We start from the raw sequence: 6,378 nt of genomic DNA, 5'->3' as shown, positions 1-6,378 counted from the left end.
TCTTCTCCCCACAGAACAAAAGAAACCACGCCTTGTCAAAGGAACCTGTGCTTCCTCTGCTGCTCATTACCGCTGCACACGCGGCAGTTTACGTCACGGGCACTCCTCTTGCCACCCCATGCCTTGCAGTAGGCACTTCAGCCCCCAGCTCTCAGAAGGAGCTTTGGAGTCTGTCAGCCTTCTTTCAATTCTTAATGGAAAGGCTCGGGACAGCTCATAATCCAAGAAAGAGCTGCTGGAAGAGGGAATTCTCTACTGCTGTATGCCAACAATGGCATACAAAGGAATACTGGTAACAAGAGTACCCCTCCTAAAATTAACAAAAATAATAATTCCTTATCACATTGCAATCTCTTTAATACTACAGGGATCTTCCTTCCTGTGTAACTTTTTTTCCTTCATCAAATAAAGCCCATCCTCACAGTTAACAGCAAAGGCTGTCCCTGTCCTCTTACCCAGAAAGGAAGCATCAGCCACTCACTCATCAGCCCTAGGTCTTTTGCTCTTCCAATGACGGTTGGATAAACCATAATTAAATTAATACTTTCTGGCTCTTAGGAGGCTTACAGAGGAGAGGGTGCTCTGTACACACAATAGAAGTGTCCCGAGATTTTGATTTACAGAGGAAAGAAAACTGGGCTCATCAGTTTCTTTTTCTTATTATTCCAACACACGAATTTGGAATAAAAATAAATAAATAAAATAAATAAATAAATAAATAAATACATACCAAACATTAACAAACAAACAGCATTTAACATAGTTTCCATTTTTTAACAGACATGTTCATCTGCCTCAGCTGTAAGAGGCCATGCCCTTTCTTCACACTTCAGCAGGAGGAAGTCAGGATATGGCAGTGCTTCTTCCAGAGTAATGCATGTGACTGGGTCCAACAGCATCTTTTCAGTCAGGTCAAACAGGTTCTCGTGGTCACAATCATGGTAGGCCACGAATGCCTTCATGAAAATAACAACAAAACACAGGCTTCCAATCTTAGAATTGCACTTGGAGCTCCTCTGCCCATAAGCATCTTCCCCCATAATCTTACCTTCAGTGGTTTACAATGCCTTGAGAAGTATTGTCCAGCAGCACTGTGTTCATCCCAGGCCAGCCGGACATTACAGAAACAATTCTGTTTCATTAATGAAATAACTCTGTTTATCATTTGCTCTGGCAAAGGCCCCAGTAATCGCTACATCATCGCCAGGCGTTGTTTGTTGTCATTGGTCTGGAGGGAAGTCAAGAGAGACATTTTTCATTCCTTGTAAAGAGGCAGTTGTCAAGAACCACACACCAGGCTGACTTAATTTTTGACTGTACTCTGCAACCAAAAAACTGAACTTAATCAAGGAAATAAAGAGAGGCTTGAGTTCTCTGCTTCCTGAAAGAAGTTATAAGCTATTGGAGTTTTTTTCCCCTTGACCTTTCCTTGGTGGTTTATTTTAACTTTCTTCTTCAAGTTCAACTTCAGCAATTCTGTCAAGAGGACAGAATTCAGGTGTATTTGCTGATGGTGACAGATGAAGCCACATCTGGTATTAGGGTGCCTTGTAAATTCCAAACGTTGACACGGTGATCCTTCCTTTCAAGCTGCTTCCAAAATGTCTACTGAAATCAACTTGTAAAAAATCTGCTGCTGAGAAAGTTCTTTGGTGCCTACATCTTCCATTATCTTCAGCTTGGCATTACAGAGAAATGCAGCCTACTTTCCTGCACAGACCAGTCCCCTTAGTCCCCACCTCTATGCAGCCTACGTTCATCAAGTTGGAGAGCGTTATACATGCTCCATCATTTTGATGTTCAGAGTTCCCTACCTGAAATACTAGGTCTCCAAGGTAGTATTCCAGGAGACTACATCCTATACTCCAAATACCGCATAGCTGTGACCATCCAAGCCCTGTGAAAAGATTCAGCTTGTTGATGTTTAGGCTAGACTGCAAACAGTTCAGCAGCTCAAGCAAGAAGCCAAACACTTCTCTAGCTCTGTTCAATAGCACACAAAAACTCATAGGTGGCTAAGCTTAGGCTAAAAGCAGCCTTCCACTGACCCGGGACCACTTCGGGAGCTCTGTAAGCTCTGGCAGTCACCAAAGTGCCATGATACCCATGACCATACCCAGGTGCACCTGAAGTCCACAAGTCTCATGCCTGGTTTTCTCAGTCTACATTCCTTGTGTTTCTGAAATGAAAGGTAATGGGATGCAAGTGACCAAATAAACGCAGAGAATGGCTGAGGAGGAGAAAGGTGGGGAAGAGGACAGCAACTTACCAGTTCAGGGTTGTACTTTTCTACATAGTCAGACTTCACAATGACAATACTGTCTGATTTCAGATCGGTATGTGTTAACTTCTTCATAAGCAAAACTGCAAGTGAACTCATACAGTTAGCGGGATCGGCAAAGAAACTTTAACAAATAAAGCAAAGAAGGAACATGCTTACAGTTGACAGATGTGCAGATCTGATAGGCCATGTGTCTAATGTTGTCCAGGCTAAATGGCACGAAGCTGTTGCCTCTCAAAGTCAAAGGTGCTTAGCCCCAGGAGCTCAAAAACAATGCAGATATGTCCATGGTAGTCAAACCATCCCGACATCTGGCCACAGTGACTGCAAAAGTGGGAAAACACATGTATAATTCACTACAATCTGTGAGGCTGACCCCCATTTGACTATGTGACAGTAAGACAGACAAAGCTAAAGTTCATACACAAACCAGAAGTGGTTTCACTACAGCAGCAGTTTCTTCAATCCTGAGCTTCAGGTAAAAGGATTCTGCTCTGGAAGTTAGAGTGCAGCCTACAGTATGAGACAGATGAGGAGAGCAGTAGAGGTGAAGTGCTCTCCAACAGCAGGAGTCCCCGAAAACATTCTATCTGACTCAGTAGGAATTATTCTTATACTGAGTGTAGTGAATTAAGTCATAAATGAGTCACCCACTTACCAGATGGGAGGAAAGCATATATGAAATCTGGGACTGCCACTTGGTGAACAGTGTGTGAACTGTGAGTCAGCTTCACTGCCTGCCACAAAACAGAGAGCTTACAGATTGATGGATGCAGAAGCAACATATACCCTTAGCTTCTTGCTAGTCCCCTTGCTGAAGTGTATCACAAAGAAAAGGTGTTTAGAATATGAATTCCACCTGTCTTTAACTACCAAGCAAGGACAGATGTTAACTGGCCTTATCCAAATCAGGCTAATGTCTTAACTTTTACACAGCTGTAACAGGTAGTCAAACAAAATTCAGGATATCAAAAAGATTTTGTTATGTCTGCTTTGTTGCAGGTAACTTCTTAGCTATTAAACATACATAGGTGTTTTGGTACTAAAGCAAATCTGCTCTTTAAAGGGTGTTGAGTAATGCCAGAATCTGTAACCTTATACATCATAAATGCTCCAATAACAGCAGAAAATCAAGGCAGAGAGAAGGCAACAGCTACTCATCTTCAGTGGCTCTTGCCAAATTTCAGGATTATGCACTTTGTCTTTTAGAATCAGAAATCTGAGATAGCAGAAAGACTAACTTCAGAGTATGGATTTACATCAATCCCTTAATTTGACCTCCCATTTTCTGTACTGAAAGCCTCTCTGAGCTCCCTGTGTACATGCTGGAAACTCTGTAATATCCAGTCTAGTCCTTGAAGCCCTAAGTAGTTTGCTCTGAGACTAGAAAGCTAATACAAATCAGCTTCAAGCTGACGTGTAAAAATACAAAGCACATAGCCACCCATCCATTTTCTAGCCTGATATCGCATAGTTCAAGGTTAGCCAAGGGCCCCATGAGCCCTGTCCTACTTATTTACATACTACTGTTATAAGCAGCTTAGTCAGGCACACCTGCAAGTTTTTTTTGTCTTTAGTCTTGCAGACCAAACATTCCAGATTTCCACCTGAGTGACGCCAGCAGTCCCCTCAGTGGTGCATTGATCTGCAGCTTCAGTGGAATAATACTCACTTGACATGTTCGTGCATTGGGAGCTGAAGATATAGCTTCTATGGGAATGAAAAGTATTCGGAAACCAAGGCCTGCCTGGTGTCACCCTAGACCAGAATTTAAACCTCAGCTGACTGTGGTCTCTCTGTAGGTGGGTATGTCCTTCCAGTCATGGTACAGTTACCCTACTGTAAGTATGATACAGATTTTTAAAATTCCACAGTCAAAATCTCCACATTACTTGTCACAGCCATAGAAATCAGTTTAACAGGTATTTCAGTACGACCTAATGTAACAAAAACTTTGCGAGCCATTTGCAGGAATACTTTATGCAGTTCTTGATAAAATTATCATGTCCTAAGTAAGCATTAGCATTTAAATTAGTTCCGCTACAGAAGATGTTTTCACAGTACCTAAGAAAAATTCAGATTAGAGGTTTTTCTGGTCCGTAACGCTAAACAGCACTGCAGATATTCTGACAAATTCAGACTTTACCTTAAAAAATTTGGGAATCAACCTGTCAAATGTGAGCCACTAAATCTGTTTATGCAACCTTGGCTTCAGGCAATAAGGTCTTCTGAACTTGAGCTTGCTTAGCAGACTACTGCTAAATTATCCAGAAATATGTTGTCTGATTAAAGCACAGTCCTAGAGGTCGAAAGATCTGGAAGGTATTGCTTTAGTACTCTCCCATTGAGCCCTACATTAAAATAAATTATGTTTATGCTTTGGCTTTTCTCTGTGAAAGACTGAACTGTAAAGTAATTCAAAACTGTATTCAAGAATTTTGAAATCCATATGTAACACTTGGGAATGGAATATGAGAAGAAATAGTTAAGAAATAGATAAGATTCCTTTTGAACTGTTTGTTTAAATATGTTAGAAATAATTAGAGATTTACAGAAACTGTTATAATAACAATTTCTCTTTGACTGTTAAAAACATTAGCCTAGCTAAAATCTTTAGATTCATTGGAAGACATCATTTACATCACAAAAGTGACCTATCTGGCAGAACAGAAGACATAAGAAACTCCTAAAAGAACTAAAGTCTGACTTCCTGAGTCAGAATGTTTCTCTCTCTCCTTATAAAAGACAAGGCAGTAATTACCGCGTTTTTCTCTTACCTCGAGGTACCAGAAACTGAATGACTGCAAAATGAACTGGAGTTTCTTTAAAGAGTGGTGTAGGTTTTACTAGAGATCAGGGACTACAAAACCAGTCAGTAGGAGTCAAATCACCTTCTGTAGCTATCTGGAATGAACATGTGCTGTTCAGATGAAGTGCAGTCCTTGATATGGCCACAGAAGATACGTAAAGCTACAGAGGATCTAAGGTCTCCTACTGCTGATAATGACTCATGTCCTGTCTTTTTCAAATAAGACAGCAAGTTCCAGCTATTTATGGCACAGCCCATTAAAAATTTCTTTTCATGAAGAAAAAATGCTGCCAGTTGCCATTCAGGAGTTGATGTAGGAGGCCGACTAGCATGTTACAGAAATTATCAGAGAAAAATACTATGATCACAAAAGCCCCAAATGTTTCCTCTTGAGCCCTCTGAGATAGCAGATGCATAGTCATAAGCAGCACCTTTTGTCTCTGAAGATTTTGTTCATGCACAGATCACTCTAGAAAAAAAGGGTGTGGAAAAATATGGTATGAATTATTTCACTTCGCTCAGTTCTATGCTGTGTATTTCATACAGTTATCAGCTCTTCCCCCTACTCTGATCCAAGACATGTGATATGAACATGCCTACACCACAAGTGAACTGGATGGGAAAGGAACAGAGCATGTGCATGCGCCTACCGCTGATTCATATTATACTTAACATCTTGCAGAGAAAAGCCAAGCTACAATTTACATTAACTTAATTAAAGTCTTAACAGTCCAATCAAATAATTATTTGTCCAGTTAAAATGTGATCCTAACATTTATAGTTCAAATGTTACTGATTCAAAACTGATATACGCCAGCTCTCTATTATCTACTCATTCCTCTGGTGTTATGCTCAGCCTTCCACCACTCTTTTGAGTCCTACGGTCAGTAATGCTGGCCTCCAGGACTGCTGTGTCTCAAGACTCACTCCAACAGATCCACGTCCTTCCTGTGCTGAGGACTCCAGAACCGAACGCACTTCTCCAGGGGAGGTCTCATGAGAGCAGAGGGGCAGAATCACTTCCCTCACTCTGCTGGTCACACTTCTTTTGATCATAGAATCATAGAATCACCAGGTTGGAAAAGGCCCCTTGTATCATCGAGTCCAACCATTCCTATCTGTCACTAAACCATGTCCCTGAGCACCTCATCCACCCGTCTTTTAAACACCTCCAGGGATGGTGACTCCACCTCCTCCCTGGGCAGCCTCTGCCACTGCCCCGTGACCCCTTTTCTGATACCTAGCCTTTGAACCTCCCCTGGTGGAGCTTGAGGCCATTCCCCCTTGT

The 6,378-nt window shown here is 41.5% G+C and overlaps 1 pseudogene; it reads right to left on the bottom strand.

Annotated features, from left to right (window-relative positions):
• Window positions 1-773: 773 nt before the first annotated feature.
• On the bottom strand, window positions 774-2,766 carry LOC128850362 (dual specificity protein kinase CLK4-like; annotated as a pseudogene).
• Window positions 2,767-6,378: the final 3,612 nt, after the last annotated feature.

The sequence above is a fragment of the Cuculus canorus genome, chromosome Z, assembly GCF_017976375.1.
Source record: "Cuculus canorus isolate bCucCan1 chromosome Z, bCucCan1.pri, whole genome shotgun sequence".
NCBI lineage: Eukaryota > Metazoa > Chordata > Aves > Cuculiformes > Cuculidae > Cuculus > Cuculus canorus.
Note: the sequence above shows the minus strand (reverse complement) of the source record. Positions and strands in the feature narration are given on the sequence as shown.